This window comes from Taudactylus pleione, unplaced genomic scaffold, assembly GCF_031769625.1.
Source record: "Taudactylus pleione unplaced genomic scaffold, aTauple2 ptg000386l, whole genome shotgun sequence".
NCBI lineage: Eukaryota > Metazoa > Chordata > Amphibia > Anura > Myobatrachidae > Taudactylus > Taudactylus pleione.
This window is the reverse complement of record NW_028284787.1, coordinates 2197181-2220492: the sequence shown is the minus strand read 5'-3', so window position 1 is coordinate 2220492 and position 23312 is coordinate 2197181. Positions and strand designations below refer to the sequence as shown.

At 39.3% G+C, this 23312-nt stretch overlaps 1 protein-coding gene across 1 annotated transcript in view; it reads left to right on the top strand.

Moving 5' to 3' along the window:
* Window positions 1-23312, top strand: part of VWC2 (von Willebrand factor C domain containing 2) — a 582935-nt gene that overhangs the window by 90952 nt on the left and 468671 nt on the right. The gene's annotated exons all lie outside the window — the stretch shown is intronic.

Here is a 23312-nt window from a genome sequence, read left to right as displayed (position 1 = left end):
CTGGTAACATCAGAGAGATGGCGCTCACATACGGCATCATCACTCGGCGGTGGTAGCCTTGGAAACCACTAAACGTAAACAAAAACCAAGTGCATGAAGACTGGACATCAAATAGTCAAACCTTAGTAATATCAATTAGGGGAATAACGTTACTAGGCTCTATATCCTCAAACAATATTGCTCACGTAAGTTAAATATCATATCTAGTACTTATAGAGCATCAGCCCACATAGCACATACACAGTATATAATAATAATAATAATAATATTATCAATATAACTCATTGTATGGAAGAAAGAGTATCAGCAGACAACAGTACATAAATAATTGTCATATCACATAAATATCACTGCAACTCTTGATAACTCACAAGATAAGCTACTTCCTCACACGAAACAATGCAATCCCAACCTCTCACTCAATCCCTTCGGGGCCATAGTGCCTAATCGATAAATCCATTGAGTTTCACGCTGTAAAAGCTTTAACGACCTGTCCCCTCCATGTGTTAGTTTATGGATATGGTCTATAACAATATATTTCATGGTAGCCACACTGTGGCCTGCTTGGGCAAAATGGTGTGCCACCAGCTGGTCACTGCCACCCGCAGAGATGGCAGCACGGATGGCTGATTGGCGCAATGCCATTTGTTCCCACAGTGTTCTATCAGTTTTACCTACATAGGCAAGGCCACAAAGACAGGTGAGATGATAGATAATGTACCTGGTCATACAGGTTACCCTGTGTTGGATAACAAATCTTTTACCACTATGTGGATGACAAAAACTGTCACTAACAGTCAAATAGTGACAAGTCAGACAATTCAAACATCGATAGAAGCCATTCTTAGACCGTAAAAAATGACTGCTATCATGTGCACCACGTCCCGTAATGTCAGTCTTAACTAACCAGTCTCTGATGTTACGGCCTCGCGTGTAGCACAGCATAATTCTACTGTTCTGCTATTTCAATTCCTAGTCTGATGTAACAATGGGCCAATGCTTATTAGTAGCCCTCTTAATCGCATCACTATGTATATTAAAATGTTTAGCCGAGGGCATCCTTGTGTCATTAGTAGCTAGAGTTTTACTATTAGATGTCAAGAGGCTATCACACGGTATCGCCCATGCCTTCTTCATGGCAGATTCCAACAGGGTAAGACTATATCCCCTTGCTAAGAGTTTACATTTTATAGCCTCCATATGAATTCTAGCAGATACATCATCACTACAAATTCGAAGTGGCCTAATAAACTGCGAATAGGCTGGCCAAATTTTAATGGTTTTGGATGAAGCTGTTACAGTGCAAAATTTTATTTCTGTCCATGGGTTTATTATAAGTAGATAATTTATTATCACGTAATTGAACCTGTACATCTAAGTAGTTCACACACTCAGAATCAGCACAGAAAGTCAACTTAACAGGACTATCCTACTCATTGTGATTTGAAATGAAGTAAACCAATTAATCTCTAGTACCGGTCCAAATTAAAAAGATATTGTCTATTTATCTGACCTAGAAAAAGATCCTGTCAGACACATAGGAACTATTAAAGATAATGTCCTCTTCTGCCTTTAACATAAATGCGTTGGTGTATGATGGGGCCACATTGGACCCCATCACACAACCAACGAGCTGTAGATACAGCTTCCCATTATGTAAAAAGAAATTGTGTGTAAGGATCATCTCCTATAAATCATGTACTAAGTCAATATCAAGCCCAGTATAAATCTTACTGCCAAGAATCAATTGGTGAATTACCCTTAAGCCATCATTATTTGGAATAATAGTATATAGGCTATTAATATCAATGGTGCACAATAAACTATTACATGGAACATTATCAAGACTCCAAAAACATAGTTGTATCCAGTAAGAATCTGGGATGCTCCATTACACATGGTTGAAGGATTGCATCCAGATACACCAAAGTGGCCTTAAAAATTGACATCAAGCAGAGAAAATCAGCCTGCCCTGGGGATTGTTCAGACTCTTGTATATCTTGGGCAGGGTGTATAGGATTGGGGTGATCAGGTGCTCTGGGATCAGAGCTCTACACATATCCTGGGTGATGATACCCTGATCCACAGCCATAGTTAATCTATCCCTTAATGCTTGTTTAAACACTGGGGTAGTGTCAGAATCCAATAATCTATAAACCCCAGCATCAAAGAGTTGTCTCTCAATCTCAGCTTTATATTCTGTTATATCCTGTATCACAACAGCACCTCCCTTGTCCGCAGGGCGTATCACAATAGCAGAATAAGAAGCAAGATCCTTAAGTGCTTTCCACTCACCTGCAGACAAGTTGCTATGGGATACAGATATTGGATCACCAAGAGACACATTGGCATGAACATACATAAAAAGGTTTTTATGGAAGAATTATTTGAAGTAGGGTCAAAACATGATCTACCCAACAATTTACGTAACTGTACAGGTATGTCAGAAGCCTGATTATTGACAGATGGAGGTGGAGCCTTTGAGCTAAGAAAATACTCATGTAATTGTAATTGCCTATTGAGTTGATATTTCTCAATTTCCCACCTCAATCCATCAAATTTGGCTGGAAGTACAAATTGGTCCGCGACTCAAGACAGAAGTTTCAAAATCCGGCGGTATTTCATACCGATCCCAACAAATGTGCTGCACTGTCGGTGTTACCTCACAGAAATGGGTGTCCAGTCCCAAGGCAGAGTAACTCCTGCTTAGAGAACTCACCTCACATATAGACTCCAGATAGGACAGCACTCCAATAATTGCAATACAACGTCTCTGGTGCCCTTAGTATTAGGACTTACATGAAAGCCCAAAACAAATATGCAACATGGATGGCGGCACTCAGAACAAACAAATCACAGTCACAAGCAGGTAAGTCAAACAGCGACAAGTAAGACAATTCAGACTTCGATAGAAGGCATTCTTAGACCATAAAAAATGAATGTTATCATGTGCACCACATCCTGTAATGTCAGTCTTAACTAGCCAGTCTCTGATGTTACGGTCTCACAGGTAGCATGGCATAATTCTACTATTCTGCAGTTGCAATTCCTGGTCCGAAGTTACCGGATGCCTGGAGCCGCGTTGCACGTGGAGTGGTAGTAAAGTAAGTGTAATTTGTATTTTATTTTTGTACCCTAAAAAAATGGAGCAGCAAACAATGCTCCGAAATGTTGGAGTTTAAACTTACCTACTTGTTACTGCGATTTGGTAGTTCTGAGTGCCGCCGTCAATGTTGCATATATATATATATATATATATATATATATACACACAGGTTGAGTCTCCCATATCCAAAATGCCAGGGAACAGGGGTATTTAGGATATTCAGTATTTTGGAATATTTGCATATCATAATGAAATATCTTGGGAATGGGACTCTAATACACACAGAATGCATGTATGTGTTATATACACCTTATACACACAGTCTGCAGGTAATTTTTTACAATATTTTCAATAACTATGTGGCTCAAGAAAAGTTTGTGTTTAGAAATAATTAATAATTTGTGCCTTAGACAAAGTTTGTGTACATAAACTATCAAAAATTAAAGGTTTCATTATCTCTGTCATGCCAAAATTATTCCATATTTCGGAATATTCCGTATTTTGGAGACTCAAACTGTATATATATATTATATACTTGCCCTTATCTTGTGCCAACAATAACAGCTGCATCTCTAAGAAGATCCCCTACTAGTAGGACCACACAGGAAATATTCAAAACACAACACCATATATAATTTTAGTGAAAATATGATATGTCCATCAATATGTACATGATTAAACAATTTCAGACCAATGTGTCTCTTAATGTGATCTGTTTTTTCTGGTTGAGCCAACAGACCAAGGAGTCCAAGGAGTTCTGTAAACAAACCCACCAAGAAGTCCCCCGAAATAATCAGAATATATTTTTATTATTGATAAAGATTATTTATATGTGTATAAAAAAATTCTTACATCATGGAATAAAAAGTAGTAACACCACTTTCGAAGAGATGGAATTCAATCCTACCAAAAACCCTTCTGGGTGTGAGCTTGATGACAGGAACTTCAAGTTGCAGCAATTAAATATGCCATAATTACCCTATTCTGTCAGGACTATTCCTCATGCTTGGACCCTTGACCATCAAAGTCAATTTGGATCCCTTGATCTTAATCAAGTGGTGCTTTCACTCACTACACAGTGACCCCTGGCTTTTATCTTGCCTCTTGTTTTGAAGAACTATAGAGAATTGTAAATATAAAAAAAATATATTAACCTTAGTTTCCTATGAAAGAAAAGATGGCATGTAAAATTAAATTATGCTGCTTTTTAGAATTGAAATTGTCTATAAAAAGAAGATGAATAAGCTTTGTCTTACACTTTGTAACATATTTTGAGTACTATAACAACAGTTAAAACAGTTAGGTTTTAAGAAGTGTTTTCAGAAAGTTATACTTAACAGAAAAGGTATGATTATGTCACGTTGTATTTTGGAAAATACTGTGATTTGTGATAAGCTAGTATTTACCTCTGCAGGTATACATTTTATTTCTTAGCATGATACTTTGTCAGACCCATTCATAAAACAGTGACATATTAGTCACTATCTATTGGGTCAGCTGGATTAAATGTCATAGCTACGACTAATGCCTCAGGTAGGATTAAATATCAACATATGTCTTGTAGAGTTATTAATAAACAGTTATTTCTAAAACATTAAATTATCACATCTGTTTTATCAATCTGCTTTATTACTCACATTCTCATATTCATAGCTACATTTTATAGAAATATTTTAAATGACTTTAATGAATTATTTTTTATTTTTGCATGTTGAAGGAATTTGTATTATATGGATGTTTCAATTTGAAAATAGAAAATACTATACATACTGTATAAATAAATTATATGGACTTAACATTTCATATATGCGTAAATAAAAAAAAATAGTTGTATATACCTTTCTTTTATAAAGAGGTGGGCTAGTTTTACAGGAATTGCACATCACTTCTCATATATATATATATCAAATGTCCTGACTGACTGACTCATCAACTCCCAACCCAAACCCCTGGACCTAGAAATATGAGAATATGCCTTCCATGTAGTAGGTACCCACTAAGAAGGGTTTTTTTTAAATTCGACTCTTAAGGGGGTGAAAAGGGCTAAAAAAAAAATCCTGCTATGCAAGGTCATGCCTGACTGTCTTATTGTGGCTGTGGCACAGTTCATATTCAAACACCAACATGCTGCCAAAAATCACTGGCAGCTGGTGTGGCTCCCCTCTTTCAATAGTGAGGGAAGGGAATGTGCTACTACACAAGTGAAGGGAAGGGATGTCAAATGTGTTACTACTGGATGAAGGAAGGGAATGTGTTACTGCAGGGGTGAGCAGGGGTAATGTGTTACTCCAGAAGTGAGGGATATTGCGGCATTGCGTCCGCCGGCTTCCTGGAGGTATACCTGGTTCCCTTGAGTTTTGGGCACTTACTCGATTGGTCTCGCTGAAATTGGTGAGCAATCCTATTGGTAAGGATTCAAGTGAGTTCAAAGGGGTCCATTTGATGGAGATAAGGTACCAACCAACCAGCTCCTTTCAAACACAGCCTGTGACATGGCAACTAGTAGATGATTGGCTAGTATCATAAGTATGAGAAGTATAGCTTGGTGTGTTGTATAAGTGTTTTTGATAAAATAGAATATCTGGGACAATCTTTAGGTCAGGAATCAAATATTTCCAAATATATTACATACTGTATTGACACAATTATCATTCTTTTACTTTTGATACTATGAAATAGCTGTAGTTTTCCTTTACATTGTGCAAAGACTTCTAGTTAACAAATCAGAAGTGGCTTTATAAAATATTGATTCACTCAATTATGCTGTAGAAAGTAATGTGTATATATTTTGTTACTTATACTAATGCTCTGAACCACATCCCACAAATATTTTGCTGACATTAGTGATCCTTTTATTGTTTTACAAAGGTTATTATGTCAGTGGTTTAAGAGAAGCCACAGACCTTTGTTCAATTACAACCCACCTCCCTTCCCCTTCCCCCCCAAAAAAGCCAGTTTTCATCTATAAACAAATGTTATCATTTTTTTAGGCATTTATTTTGCTTGTCTTCTGTTCCTTTGGAACTTATTTAGCTCTCTTGTGTTGTTTGCAGAAACCACCATGAAAAATTATTTTATTCTTCAAGTTTAATACAGATTCATTTACAGTGACTACTCATTTGCATATCACACAGAGTTTAAATTAACAAATCTTTGACCCTGTTCAAAGTATCTATAGAGTAAGCCCAAGGACATATGTTTCAGGCTGTGTTATCAATGCTTCACTGCATTAAGCCAGCATTAAATGTAGTTATCCGTATACAACTCTCCTCATCTGTTGACAATTCATATATACTTCCATATCTGCTAGTGGAACAAATTCATGTGTGATTTTATTTTTCAGGCTCATTAGCTACATTAGCCATATTAGCTTCACCTGGCGCACGTCATGGCAAAATTTTATTAAAATAACATTAATCCATCCATTGCTTATTTACATTCATATTCATAGAGGAGATGTTTTATAAAGTGCGGAATGACAGCTCAGCAACACAAATGTCGATTTTGCCTGAGGCGCCGATGTGTTATTTGCCACATTTTGCACGCAATAAGCATAATTTCTTACTACTTTGAGGCAATATGATGTTATTTGCGGGGGGGGGGAGGTATACTGTACATCAACAATTGTTCATGGGCTCTGATAAGAGTTTGTGCCTGGAAAGAGAAAAAAAGTAATGGTGTTAATGTTGAGTTAATATAATCAGTGTTTAATGATATTAAGCATTATGATTTTACTGCTATATAATTGTGTGGAGTCAATACTGAGGGTTAAAATGGAAATTTGCAATAAAGAAAAATATTTTATCTCAAACAAACATTATTGAATTCAACGGGGTGGTCAGACACCATTGTTTTTATTTAACTAAAGCACCATTTTGTTCTAGAATATTTAATTTCTTATACTAATGCAACTTCTGACTTTGGGCCTGTTTCAGAGATGTACCCAATGCAGATTTTTACGCAGATCGCGCTATTGTTTGCCATTGTGCATGAGTGTAAGCCGCACTGTCCACGTGCAGCGATTGTTTGTAATTATGCCCACACCGGTGATCCATTTGCAAAGTCAATGACAGGTAGTCAGCATTTTAGGGAGGCAGGGGCAGATTGGGATAGAAAACCAGCCCAGGAAATTTCTGGAAGCATCCCTAAAGGAGGCGGGGTCTGTTGATGGGTACAGGATACTCCTTCCTCAAAGAGTCTGATTCTGAGTTGGATGCAGTCATGACCTTCATTAGCTGCAGTTGCGTCTGCAACTTAATACTAATGCCACTACAAGCCCTTCATTGGTGTACATCAATGCATCAGAATATGCAAGGACTGAGATGCCGACTTTCAGTGTCTACAGGTGCTGCAACCATGCTTTGTGCGTCTTAAGATGCCACCATTTCCTGCATCATGAAACTTGCACCAGCCCTATGCTAGGTGCAGACCATCAGTCCAATGTGACCAAGTCAGTGTCTTTGTACACCATCACTTACAACAACACACCCATGTCACTCCAATAACTCGCCCATACTACATTACTTCTGTATCTGATTAGCCAACCCACTGTAACCACCCAGCAATGCCCAAAACATTTCTAATACACTTCTGAGTACTGTACGCCTGAATCTTTGCTGAAACTCTGTATGAACACCATTGGGAAGCAGAAGCGGTGTAACTCAAATGCATGCGCAGACAAAAGACTTGCACAAAAAAAAAACATTGGCCATCACAGGAAAAAAACACACATTGTCCCGCACAGCAAAATAAACACACATTTGCAACCAAAGGAAAAAAGCACACAATATCCCTCACAAGAAAATAAACACAATTAGCCCCACCTGGTATCATTTGTATCAGTTATATGGTTTCTTTAGAATAGGTGTCTTCAAAAAGATTACTCTGCCCCAGCCTTATCCTTCTAAATCTACCTGTTATGAATAATCTCCAGCCTCATACCCTCTATGCCTCTCCAGCCTCATCCTTTCTGCGTCTCTCCAGCCTCATCCTCTCTGCTTCTCTCCAGCCTCACAACCTCTTCGCCTCTCCAGCCTCATCCCCTTCTGCATCTCCTCAGCCTCATCCCCTTCTGTGTCTCCTCAGCCTCATCCCCTTCTGCGTCTCCTCAGCCTCATCCCCTTCTATGGCTCACCAGCCTCATCCTCTTCTATGTCTCGCCAGCCTCATCCCCTTCTGCATCTTCACAGCCTCATCCTCTTCTGCATCTCACCCACTTCATCCCCTCTGCATCTCTCCACCCTCATCTTCTCTGTCTCTCCAGCTCTATCCTCCGTGCATCTCTCCAGTTCCACTTCCCCTGCATCTCTCCAGAAACATTACCTCCATCTCTACCACGCTATCCTCCCTGCAACTCTCCAGCGCTATCCTACCTGTGTCTCTCCAGCGCTATCCTACCTGCATCTTTCCAGAGCTATCCTACCTGCGTTTCTCCAGCACTATCCTACCTGTATCTTTCCAGAGTTATCCTACCTGCGTCTCTCCAGAGCTATCCTACCTGCATCTCTCCAGAGCTATCCTACCTGCATCTCTCCAGAGCTATCCAACCTGTGTCTCTCCAGAGCTATCCAACCTGCATCTCTCCAGCACTATCCTACCCGCTTCTCTCCAGCACCGTCCCTTATGTCTCTATTCTATAAAATATACAGATATATATTCATAACATATATAATATAATATATATATATATTACATATAAATGTGTGTGTGTGTATATATATATATATATATATATATATAATTTACAAAGCTATATATATATATATATATATATATATATAGATCATTACTTACTGTACATGTAAATTTTAGTGCCACACTGTATACAGTGTTCGTTTGTATATGTATATGTATATATATATATATATATATATATATATCACTCCATCTCCGCAATGTACATGTAACATATTTGTGTTCACTGTATAATATATATATATATATATATATATATACATATAGCAATGGCTCGGCACTCATAAAGCTCCTCACAATAAACAGGACCCGGGTGCTCGTGCTAGTAATCATACACAATGGCAAAAGTACCTTAAGTGGCTATGCACCACAACCAGGCACCACACGTCACTCCAGGATTTTGCAAGAAGAAGTTTACTAAAGCAGGCTACGTTTCAAGGCTCGTTGATGGGGCTTGTTGAGCCTTGAAACATAGACTGCTTTAGTAAACGTCTTCTTGCAAAATCCTGGAGTGACGTGTGGTGCTTGGTTGCGGTGCATAGCAGCTTCAGGTACCTCTGCCATCGTGTATGTATGTATGTGTATATATATATATATATATATAATATATTTTCACAAAGCTACATATATACTGTTATGTGTATGTATATATATATATATATATATATATATATATATATATATATATACACAAAATATTTTTTAGGGGTGCACTCACCAGACTTCAGACAAGAGCTCAAAAAGACAGCTTTACTCCATAGAACGCTAATCCAATGTTTCAGTCCTCTTGGAACCCAAGAGGACCGACGTTGGATTAGCGCTCTATGGAATAAAGCTGTCTTTTTGAGCTCTTGTCTGAAGTCTGGTGAGTGCACCCCTAAAAAATATTTTGTATATTGGTGGTTCTTGGTCGGAATTGACTAAAAAGTGTATGTGTATATATTTATATATACATATAAAATCATGTTACATGTACCTCTGATCTGTATACAGTGACAGTCAGTAAAAGTTAGATGTACATTGTGAGAATATTTATACATAGCTTTGAGTAAATATATGTATAATATATATATAATATACAGTGTAAAAGTGAAAGTTACATGTACATTACAAGTACATTTGTGAGAGGATGATCTGAGTGAGATCATCTCATCAATGTACACGTAAGTTTTACTTTCACACTGTATAAATCTATATATATATATATAATCTCACTATATACATACATGTAACTTTTACTGACCGTCAGACACTGTGCCTGTTTGACCTAGTCAGTTTTTGTTACTGCCAGTGCCAGCCTCTGTTGTCCCTTACCTCTTTCTCCTCTGTTGCTGCAGGCAGTGTTAAGAGATACCACTGAGATAGGGGATGGGTGGGGCCGAGTTGTCAGCTTGACTTGGAGCCATGAGGAGGCTCCGCAATGGCCCATGGGAGGAACTCCTGTAGGCGGGCATACACAGCAGCTCCCCCTTGGCCATGGGCCATTTACTTTGTCCTTTATATTCATAGAGAGCTTGTGCACATGCGCAGAAGCTCCCGCTGCTGCTGGAGCCCAAACGGGGAACGCAGCTGATCGGAGCTGGGCTCCGATCACACGGCAGCCGGCCCTGCAGCAATGTCAGACAGCTTGGCCACAAGCCACATAAGGGAGGAAGAAGCCGGCCCAGCGGGAACTCTCCCGAGTTCCCGGCAGCCCAATCCGCCCCTGTAGGGAGGTAATGGGGGGTGGCTAGGCAAAAGCAGGCGTGTCTGATTGGTTAGATGCCATTTCATGGGCGTGCATAAATTAGCGATTGCGATCTTCTTTGCAGCATGAGAGCTTTCTGCGTCAGGAGAGCTGCTGTGTTTGCGGCTGATCAGACTTGCCGCATATGCTGCATAGCTGCGTTATTGTTACTGATGGTTATGCTGTTGTATGTAGTCGGATGGATATGAGAAGGCAGCTCAGCTATGCTTTGGAAGGCATTAGCATATTTTAGCAACTGCGATCTGTGAGAGAATGCAGGTGTGATAGCATTAGCATACATCTCTGAATCAGGCCTTAAGTCCATAGTATGCGGAAAGCTACAGGATCATTTGTATGTGAAATTTGTAAAATGGTTCAGCAAGGACACATGTTGAAACAGTTGTTTATGAAAGACTTGGAGATACCTGGACATTTACAATAGTTTAATGTGAAGAACAAATAGTCTATTGAAGGATGATCAACAGAGCTAGATACCATAAAATATAGCAAGGATACCAAGTACTTGGGCAAATCATGGATGGTCCTTTAAAAAATTGTAAATAGAACTCTTTGGAGATAATAGTTTGGCCAAAAATGATATGCTGTCTGGATCTGTCATGCAATGGAAGAAAGGACTTTTTTGACTGATAAAGATGAATTTGGCAGCCCATGAATAAATGAACATTTGAGGACAGGCCTGTCCTATTCTAGCAGACTTTCATTTTTGATTGTCGCAACTGAATTCAGGTGTGTTACTGTAGGTCACCAGTAGACTGAATATTTTTGTCTTAAGTCACCCTTTAGATTATTGTTAATTAACCTTTAATAACAACTCTTAACAAAACCTCATGACTAAAATATAGACATGGTAACCATAGCTTTGACAAAAAGATCACAGCATTTATTGATTGATAATTAATAATTAAAGGTGGCAAAGAAAGTGCTACACAGCTCAGCTCTACTTTCTAAACTGGAAATTGAATGGGGAACAACTAAAACATTCCCCCTAGATGCATTTGTGTTGTGAAAAACTCACCTCTCTTTACTTGGGCACATTCTGAATGCTTCTGCACAAGAAAAGCGTCCAGGTCCCACTGCTTAAGAAGGATGAACTCACCATATATATCAAAGCTTGAGTGCTACACAATAACTGTTTGTGCCACAAGTGGCCACTATGAAGCAGCATCTTCCGCTAAGCTGCGCCTCCACTACAATTCGGAAAGAATTGAGATTACTCATATCAACAAAATATAAACGAAGAGCACATTTTTGGGTGGGAGAGCAGGACATGCAAATAGAAAAGTGACTGTGTAAACTTCACCTATACCTTAAAACCACTAACCAAACTCCCTCTTAAGCACTACATTGACCTAAACCTCTGCTGACATCCTAACTGAAAACCATAATCTGTCTAGTAACTGGGCTGTAATACTCAGCCAATCACCAGAAAACAAGGACTCATATATCCTTAAGTCTATGAAGCTTTTGTCTATTTATAAAATAAAACAATAAAAAAATTGTGCATCTGGCTGGAAAATCCAATTATTACTTTAAAAGGGCCTATCATAGCTATTGCACATGCGAGTGGTCAGTGCCAGTGAGGGATCCAATGGATCCTTCTCCAAAAAATTTTTTTTTTTCGATCTTGTAGCCTGTAGGGTATAATGGCTAATGCCATCAAAAGATGGCACAAGCTCCAAAAAGCTACTGTATGTATACTTGATACATTGGGCATTTTTCACAGTCCTTGTAGATACCTGAGGGTCCTCTGTAATACATATTCCTGATACTTAATTATTGCAGCAAAAAAATGGCTGTTGGATGATTGTCATCAAAAATAGTTGATACATGTGTTGTGTGCATAGTCTGTTTAGCAAAAGTGTGACTTTGTTGATCGATAGAAATGTGCTATCCAGAGGGGAGAAATTGGGCAGATGAAGGCCAAGTGGAGACATTTCCAGTAAAATTTAGATTAGTCACTGCAGTGATCTTCATATTGCCGAGCAGTGCAGAAGTACGATTTCATTTTGCAAGATTATTGAAATAAGAAATGTGGACGTACTGCATTTTTAGAAATTATTTTTTCCCCTGCACAGTCATTCCCACACCACAAAATGAATTCTGTGGAAGAAAAGAGCTGGCAAAAATCACATGTGAAACAAAAATAAAAAATGTGGGTGATCTGTCCTCCAATTGACTGCAGATAAGTTCAAAACATAAGAAACACCATTCCTAACCATGCAACATATGTACAATACAGAGATTTAGATAAAATCATTGTCAAATATCACTAATCTAGAAAGTTTTTAATATTGTTCTGAAATGTTCCAGATATTTTGCAGTTTAAAAAAGAGAAAAAAACACAAATATAACAATTAAATGAACAATAAAATAAAATGTTTACAAAGGCACTTGACAGATCACAATTCACCTGTTAAGAGAGTGAGGGTAATACTGGGTACGCATTGGCCGATAGATTGTGTACCCATCGGCCAGTGTGTACAGACGATATGTCTTTGAACGACATCGTTCACAGACATATCGCGTCGGCTGTGTTGCAAAGCCGATGCTCAATATATATGCAGATATATTGGTGCATCGTGCTGTGTGTACAGGCGGTCAGCCGAAAGCCCAGACATTTGCTGCAGAGGCCATCAGTGCCCGACAGCTCAACTGAGCAGACACATGGAAATGTCACAACATATCTGGCCGATGATTGGTAAGAGTGTATACACTTACCATCGTCAGATAGGGCAGTGGATCGGCCGGATGGTGTGTACCCAACTTTGGGTAGTAACACTGCCACCTCAATATTTAACACTTACATGATAAAGTACATGGTTCTCAGGGACATGTAACAAATAAAAAGCAGCAAAATAATGTAATGCAGTAAATTATAAATCAAGATCTCAATAAGAGTATGATGTTATACTCACATACTATGGCATGTAAGAATTTCTTTAATTTTTCATATTTGCAAAGAGTTTTTCATCAGTGCAAAACCAAACTGTATATTTGTGAGTCTTTTTATTTTACATACCAAGTTCTGTTGTACACAGATATACAAGTGTCACACAGGGCCGGCAACAGAAATCTTGGGACCCGGTGCACTGATACCCTCTCTGCCACCCCCCAATGATGACTATAGGCAAATTAAAAAAAAATATATATATATATATATATATATATAAAATTCCACAAATTTGCAGCCACCTGAGTGCCCTTGCTGTGAAAATCATATAGGCCCAATAATGGCCTGATAGAAATTTAGAATTCTTAAAGCTTGTTGCTGCTTGTTTGCGCAGAGCTGCCTGCCATCTGCACAGCAGTTCCATCGTTAGGCTGCCTGTTCCAACTTCGTTCTCCTTAGTAGCCCCTTAGGTGGACCATGGTTGCAGGGAGGGAAGTAGGAAAGAACCAGCGGAGGGCACAGCATCAAGCATAAAGACATTGCAGTGTCATTCATATGCAATGGTCCAGACCAAGCAACCAGGAGGGGAATGGGTGGCCAGCTGTGCCAGTCGCCCATTAGTTTAGAAATTACAATTAGGAGCCGCAGACCCATATTTGCCCCTCTGAACTTCGGAGCCCTCTGAGCATCTGGGTCCGGGACAGGTGTACCCTTAGTACCCCCCTGTCACCGGGCCTGGTGTCACAGTTCAAATTAATCAGTGCAGTCTTTTGAAGTGGTTTTGTCACATCATGTTGGGACTAAGACACAAAGAGCAAAAAAGAAGCTACATTGCTTGGCACGGCTCTCTCGCCCCCGAGTTTCAAGCCTCATGGCATATTGAGGCTAGGTATATGAGAACATAACTGTATGTGATAAAATTGCCCAGGTTACTTGCTCACAAGACATTATATGAGGTGTATAGTAAATATACCTATCTACTACTTTCCCACCTCATAGTGTGTTCATTCCACCATTTAAAATGAGAAGATGAGGTAGTCTCATATTGCTCTTCTGGCTAGTTGTAGTGCATAATCAGAGTCTGACTGGCCCACAGGGGTACAGAAGATATCCTGGTGAGCCCACAGTCTGAGCTCCTTACCCCCTCCTCTAATGTCAGGTTCCAGAATATGCACTCAAATTGTATATTGTTACTCTACTACAGGGTCAGTTACCTAGTAGAGCAGGAACATGGATGAACATAGGAGCTTGTTTTTTTCTATAGAAACCACACCAACATTCACCCTCCTGCCAATCTAAATTAGTGGTTGTGTTAACAGATCTAATGTTTTCTTCTGTGAAAATAACATTACATATTGCTAAATATAAATGACCAAATATTTGTCAGCTTATAACTAAGAAAATTAATTTTCTTTTTTTTTTTAATGGCATGTGCTGTAATTAGCCTTTTCTAGACCAATTGCAATTCTCATTGACTTTTAGACACTGGACGGGATGTACTAAAGCTGAAAATGTAGTAAAATTCCAGAAATGGATTTTACCGCATTCCGGTGCTTTATTATTATACTGTATATATGTTACATTAAACAGCATTTCTAGGATAATGGTATAATCACTGCAGTGCATAATGTGTTCGATTTTACTGCATGAACTATCGGAATGGGTATGAAGTCCTGGCTGAATAGCCGCCGGTTCATATCCTGACACCGGCAGACCGAAGGGAGAAGATCCCGACAGGGCAGGTAAGTACCCTATCCCTACCCCTCCTCCCCTAACCCTATCCCTCCCTTAGTGGTGCCTAATGCTAACATCCCTTTAGTGCCTAAGCTTAACCTCCCCCCGGGGGTGCCTAACCCTAACCCCCCCTTACTGCACCCTAAACCTAATCCTCCCAAGGGGATGCCTAACACTAACCCTCCCACCTAGGGGTGCGTATCCCTAACCTCCCCCCCAAAACTTAACCCTAACCCTTGCTGCACTCCCTAAACCTAACCCTCCCCCTCACGGATAATGATAAGGGTGCCCCAGACTGACTTTGCATCACGGCCACCGGTCTCATAACTACATCCTGAACTATCACTATGTACTATATATATTTTTAAAGGGTTCCAGACAATGCAATGTAGTGTCCATGTTGTCTGCAGGTTATGTCCTCACTAATGGTTGGCCACACCCTTTAAGCATGGGCCCCTACCACTGCATTCCCTGGTAGGCCCTTCATGCCTCAGTCTGACTCTGAATATAATTGAGGAGGTGTTCCTTTATTCAGTGAATTCATTCAGAGTCAGAGCAGTAAGTGACAGCTATGATAAGGGGATAAACAGTTCTCAAAATGTTAGGAAATGTCACCATACATAAGGTATTATTAGGGAATTGTTACAGCTTAAATAAAATATTAGTTATTCCAGTGATCACTAGTGAGTTTTGTATCTGCGAGTGACTCCAATCTGAATTAATCTTCTACAGAAGTATTTCTGTGCATCACTGTTCTCCTAATGGAGACAGAGAGGCTATGGGCCTGATTCAGAGGTGAAAGCAGTAATGATTTAAGTCTGCCCAAACATACAAGTAGCACTGTGCATGCGTTCCGATGGTTACCACACAGAGACACAAATTTAGATGCAAGAGCTGGGGATTTCAGTGAACATTCCTGGGAGGTAACATGAGGGTGGCTATTTAGATGGAGGTGTGTTGCTCTGATTAACTGTGTCTTAAGATGCAGTTGCACTGACACAGGCAGCCATGTTTAGACAGGAGTTCTGTTCCTTTATATGGCTGGTATAATCTTTGATGATGCTACCGATGGTACATCTTATTACACACAGCGATGTATTGGCGCCATAGCCAGTGGGCGTGTCAGTAGGATGACCATCGGCCGTAGCATTAGTATAAAGATGTTGTCGCAGCTGCAACTGTGTCCACCTCTGTATCAGGCCCTACTGTATATGTCAGTAAGGAATACCTGGGTTATGTACTTTGCATTTATCTGCATTATTAATAGTTGAAACAAGTACTGTATAGTTTACTAATATATGGAACACAAGCACATATGAATGTGGTGTAAGGGGAAGCAAAATAAAAGCATATACTTGGCACTGTTAAAAAGTCAGTACTTCAATACATTGGGATGTATTGCAATTATTCTGCTTCATTTTGGCAGCAACTGACACTAAATACCATACTTCACTTTTCAACAGATAACTATTATTGTTGAAAATAATAAAAGTATGAATACAAAAGACAATCTAGAATAAGGAATACCATATTTCTGTTACATGAATAGCATAATTTAGTTTCAGTAATGCATGGATATCACTTATATTGTCAGGGCTGGCGCTACCATTAGGCAGCTTTAGACAGCTGCCTATGGATGCCGGCCACTAGAGGGTGCCACTAAATCAGCCTACCACTAGCATTAAGAATGTCTCTGATTGAGACATCCTCCATCTATCTACATCATGCTGCTAGAAACTGCTCGGATTCACAGGCACAGTCACTGCTCACCCCTGCTCTGTGTGACTAGGCTGGGGCTGGGCTGCCAGACTGCCTGTCACTCTTCATACAGACAGTGGCAGCCAGACATTGTACAGCACAGTTCCTGTCCCCTGCAGTCTCCTCCCCTTCCCTCACTAACAGGCAGCCAGGCACAGAGTAGCTCCACCCCCTAGAAGAGACAGACTGAAATGACGAGGTGACAGTGCTGGGATGAGAGCTGCAGTTGCTGAAGATTGACACCCTGGTGGTAAGTGCCATGTTCCTGTATCAGAAATGTTAACTGACACCTGCAATTTACTTTTATTTGCTATGTTTTGCACTGTGCCACTCCCTCCCTGCAGCTGGCTATCTATTTATCCCATGTCTATCTATCCCCTGTCAGTCTGTCTCAGGTCTCTCTCTGATTCCTACTGTCTGTCTCATGTCTGTCTGTCCCATATCTGTCTGTCATCTGTCTGTCCCATGTCTGTCTGTCTATCAATCCGTTTGATATCTGTCTGTCTGTCTATCCATCCATCCACTTTGCAATTTGGCTGCAATTTGCGTTTTTTAAGTCTACACATTTTTTTTGCATATGCAGTCTGACTTGCGTTAGTGTACTGGAGCTGGAGTAGATATGTTCATGAGGGGCTGGGCGGACGGTTTGGGGGAACCAGTGGCGGCATAGTGAAACTTTGCCTATGGCATCTTAAAACCTTGCACCAGCCCTGTATATTGTGCACAATATACAGGTACAACTCAATAATACAATTTATTAATTTATTTGAGAAAGGCATTGAGCATGAATGTGGCTATTTCACTTATCATAGACTTTCTAAGTGGTACTCTTTCAATCGAAAAAACATATTCTGGGGATATATGTTTAAGATAAACAATATTTTAATTGTATATGTATTTAACATTGCTAAATCTTTATGTAATAAGAACATGATGCAAATTCCATAAAAAAACCCTTTCCTCAGCCATGTTCTCGTGATCACTATGAGGCAATAACTTATTTCTAATAATGTCTGTTGCTATGATATTGGCCTATTTAGTCATAGCTTGCATAGCCACAGGGATTCAGCAGACAAACTGTATTTCCCATTGTCTTGCACCTTCTGTCAGCTAAAGATCCTACAATGTTTTTAATGCCAGAAGCCAGTAAGCTACCATGAACTATATATAAACCATAGTGAGGTAATAATAATGTGTCACATTCACAGTGTGTAACCAGGAAAGAAGTATTCTCAGATCATGGATTTTATACCTCAGTTATTTATAATTACAATTAGTCACTCAAAAAATATTTTGTTTGCCACATACAGTATTCCAAGGATTTTAATTTAAAGATATTACGTAATTTTTAAAAATGTAATATTGGATGTTACATTGGTTAAGAAAAGAGAGAGATAATCTTATGAAATGAGAGAAGAATATATACGACTTGATGCATACTTGATACAGGAAGTTAGGGATCCTGTTTACTAAAAGGAAATAACTGTAGGGCCCTGACACAATACACCTCTAATCTTTACATACTATTATAACTTTCATTTGTTTGTTAAGCAGTGACAGTGATATAAAACATTGTGCTGTGTAAGAGGACCAATATGTTACTTTGGGCATGATTCAGAGAAGTACACTAATGCCACCACTGCTCAGAATTTGGATGCAATGGCTGTGTGAAAATATGCAAATGTTGCAGCTGCTGGGATTTGTATTGAGATGCCCAATGGCGGTTTTGCAAATAGAATGACTGCATACAAAAATCAGTCGATTATCGGAGTTCTTAGTAGAGATAAACTGTTGCGTTTTTGCCGAAAACTGAACACACCCATATTTTGGAGTTCTGAGTCGAAATGAGTCCTGACCCTGGTAGTCTCACTAAGTACAGAACTCAGATCTCAAAAATGGATTTTGCAAATTTTGGTTTGCATGCAAGTCCCTCCCTTGTGATTACAGTGCCATTTAACACAGGAGAGTGTAGGAAGATGGTGTGGACTGTAGTTCAAGCTGGTACTTTAGATGGAGTGGGTGAGAAACATGTATGTTCCACAACAACAGCAAGGAATTGAATCCGCACTAATAATAAGAAAGAATTAAAATTACATAAATAATAAACAAACAAATAGAAACAAACAAATAGAAAGGTGATGAAAAAGTATTAACATTCACATAGATACTTTTTCATCACCTTTCTATTTGTTATTATTTATGTAATTTTAATTATTTCTTATTATTGTAACACTTATTGATTATCTTGACACATCTATACTTTACACTTCACTATCACCTTTCTTCCCTTTTTCGTGTGATGCCCTGGGAATGGTTCTTGGCTGGATTCTTTTGGGCTTCCCTGCAACTTAGACGTGAACCCCTTAATGTTAGGGACGCCGGTATAGAGGAGTCTCGATGCTGGCCTGGTGTTTAATAATATATTTGCAAATGTATGTAATTAATACCTCTGAATTTCTATTATCATGTAGGATTCAAGTATTTTTGCTAATATTGCTTAAGTGTGCTGGAGGGAATATCCCTTTTTTTCTGTGGTTCAGTGTAAACCCCGCCCTTTACAAGCATATGGGCAATATCATTAAGCTGATGTGAGGGACCACCATACTTTCTGTTTGTAATTCTATTATATACTAGGTAAAAACTACAATGGTATGTGATACATACTTTTGCTCATCATGCTAATTTAATATAATGAATATATTTTTGGCTATAATTTGCAAGTCCAAAAGTATATTTGTACAAAACACATGCTCTGCAAAAAACAATTTTGAGGCATGTGCATGAAGAAGGGATGTCTGTTTCTTATAGATTTTTTGCATCGAGCATGAGACATGTGTAAGTGTCTATACTAATGGTGACAGTGGATTGGGATTCAGGATTGGTCTCCCAAGGCTACTATTGGAGACTAGCACATAGGCAAGGCTGAAGGTCGGTATTTCAGGACTTTAGCACAGGCTGCCTACAATTTGAGATAAATAACACTGGGGAACAGTGAATCTGTTGCCAGGCATTTAAGAGTCGATTTAGATTAATTTTGTGCTCCTGATCATGAATATGCCATGCTTATTTTTCAATTGGCTCTAGTTTTTTAGGTATGCATATGTCTTTAATATTTATGAAAAATTAAATTAAACAATGTTAAAAATAGTTAAAAATATATTTTTTTATTCTGATTAAATTTGATTTGTAAAATGTTATAAAAAGATACAGGATAATTACATACAAAACTGATAGGAAGCTATGAGAACCATTTTTTTTAGGATCTTCTTTTGTATTCTTGTTGCGGGCAGTCCCTCTGCAGACTCCGACAGTAATCTTCCGTCATTTGACGATTTCACATTTCCTTGATATCTTCTTCCATTACCTGAATACCGTTCACCCTGTTCATCACTTAAATCTCCTAGTTTGGACAGGAAGTGATCTAAATGGCTGTACAAAAAATGTACTTTAATACTCATGTTGGCACCTACTTTCTCAAAACATTTTAGCATGTTGTGGACAAATTCATGATAGTTATCTGCCTTGTGATTGCCTAAAAAATTTTGAATGACAGACACATAACTTAGCCATGCTTCAGATTCGGTTTCAGTCATTGATGTGGTAAAATTTGGATCCTTCAGTTTCCGTATCTGTGGGCCATCAAAAATTCCTGCCTTTAATTTTCCAATACTAAGAGATGGAAATGTTCGACAAATATACGTGAAATAATTGCCTGACTTGTCCAGTGCTTTTACAAATTGTTTCATTAAACCCAGTTTGATATAGAGAGTCGGTAGTATGAATTTTTTCCTGTCAATTAAGGGCTCATGAATGATATTGGCTTCTCCTACAGTTATAACTTCTCTTGGAGGCCATTTGGTTTGCTGCCAATGCTTTTGTTTTGCCCGACTATCCCATAAGCAGATGTGACAAGGATACTTAGTATATCCACTTTGCTGCCCAAGAAGAAAGTTTACCATTTTGAAATCGATACAAAAGACCACTGACGCTGAGAATAAGCAATTTTTTCTAAGACTAACTTTCATACTATTCCTTAAGTTTTGTTGAATGACTGATAGGAATTGATGCAAATGTATTCCCATTGTGCAATCATACGCATTTTAAACTCCTTGAACTATCCAAAAAGAGCCACCAGTCTTCTGCTCGATATTCTGGTAAACCCATCATCTGGAGAAGTTCTGGAATATTGTTGCAATACACAAGATTGTTATCTTGGCTAAATAATGGATTGCTCTCTAATTTCGATATGACGTTATAGTAACATCTGGCTCAAGGCAGTGATTTTCTTGAAGTCTTGATGCTAAAAGCTCAGCTCCTTTTTTCAATAAATTCAAGTCACGAATTAAATCATTTAGTTCATTTTGAGAAAATGTATTTGGAGTAGAGGAACTTTCTTCAAATTCACTTTCATCTGTGTTCTCACTTGCACTGGATGAAATTAACATTTCCACATCATCACATTCAACTTTGCACAAAGAACTGAATGATGGGTACAGGTAAATCTTTGCTATGTGATATCTGTTGTTTTGCAGAATTCATACTTGGGTATTCCCATTTGCGTTTCTTAAATCGATTCATACCCTTCACATTTGCAGCACAAAAATAGTAGTCATTCAAGTGATCTTTTGGCTCACACCACATCATAGGTATGCCGAAATTAAGTCCTTTTTGATCACCTTTAGTCCAATTGTGGAGTGATTCCACGCAGGTTTTACAAACTTTGTGAGGCACCCAAATCTTGTCTTGCTAGCTTATGTGACATCCAAAATAAGCCTGATATGCTTGTTTTACGAATACAGTTATATTTTTTCTTTCTTTTGCAACACTATATTTGCCACAAATATATCAAAATACATCAGGGTTGTTAGTACACCATCTCCAAGAAGACCTAATTTTTATAGCAAAAACTTTTATTTTGGATGTTATTTTGGATCTTTTATTCAGTATGTCCTCAGCTTTTTGCTCACTTCCATCAAAAGCTGAGGACATACTGAACAAAACAAGCCCAAATGGCGGGAAATTGGTTGTGGTGGGACAGAGAGAGGGCTGAACAAAGAACATGAGGAACAGGAGGTGTGCTAACTGCGTAACTCGGTCCTCTCCATTGCTCCTCTCTGTATGCTGGGAGGAGGTGTGGCTGTGGTCTGAGGATGTCCCAGCAGGCTCAGCAGTGCACTGCCATGCCTCCTGCCAGGGTTAGTGAGGAGATATGAATGTGTTATGTATCTCAAACGGGACTACCAGCTACGTTATCACAAATAAAACAAATTCTTGTTATTGTTGAAATAGGGTAGTTGTTAAAAAAGCAAAGCTAAGTTGATTCTGTTAAGAAAAGGAGGCCTAGACTAGTAAGGTACTGCAAATAAAGAAAATAATTGAATTTTATAATTTTTCATCAATTTCAAAATGAGCCAATTCAGCTATAGCGAAGATCTAATGCAAAAACAGGAACGGCGAGTACTCTCAAACCGAACTTAAATCCTCGACAAGAAAAAAATATTTTTTTTGTTCTCCAGTGTAATAGATGAGAGTGGGTGCTTTGGAGGAACAAGGTGGTAGCAGGAGCAGTGAATAACTGTGCAGATAATGTTAGCTGCATTATTCACATGATTAAGACAGCAATGACAGCTAATAGTCACAGAGAGGAGGAAATTCTGTAGACTAATACACAGTGGGCCTGATCCAGAGACGGACGCTCTGAATGAGCGCTCGCTCTGAATCTGGGCGGTTTTTTTTGTTCGGCCTCCTGGCCACTCGCATAGCCATGGGTCACCACCCACAGCTATTGCGAGTGGCCAGGTTGATGGACGAGACCCTTGTGGTAGGGTCTCATGGCCGCAAGCCCCAGAGAGTTTCTGGCTCTAATAGGGCCGGAAGATCTCTGACTGACATCACTGGTGATGTCAGTGGGGCCACCCACAAATGGCAGGCATTCGCTTGGGAATGCTTCCATTTGTGAAGCCACCCCCCGGCCACGCCTACCAAACGGGGCGAGCTGTCAATCACCATCGACAGCTCGCCCCCTTTTGTGCGAGACCCGGAGCGACGGAGCACCTGTCACTAGCCGGGTCTCACGCATGTGCATGACGGAGCCGGTTCCGTCGTGTGCCTGCCCAGTGGGCAAACATCGACCCAGTTGCGAGCGCTCATCGCTTGCAACTAGGTCTGCATCAGGCCCAGTGTGCTGGATCATGGACTTGGAAATCACAATGAGCTGGAGTAACACTGTAGACTTGGAAATCACATAGAGCTGTACTGGAGACTTAGAATTAACAGTGAGCTGGAGAAGCAATGGAGACTTGGAAATCATAGAGAGGTAGAGTTGCACTGGAGACTTAAAATTCACAGTGAGTAGGAGAAGCACTGGAGACTTTGAAATCACA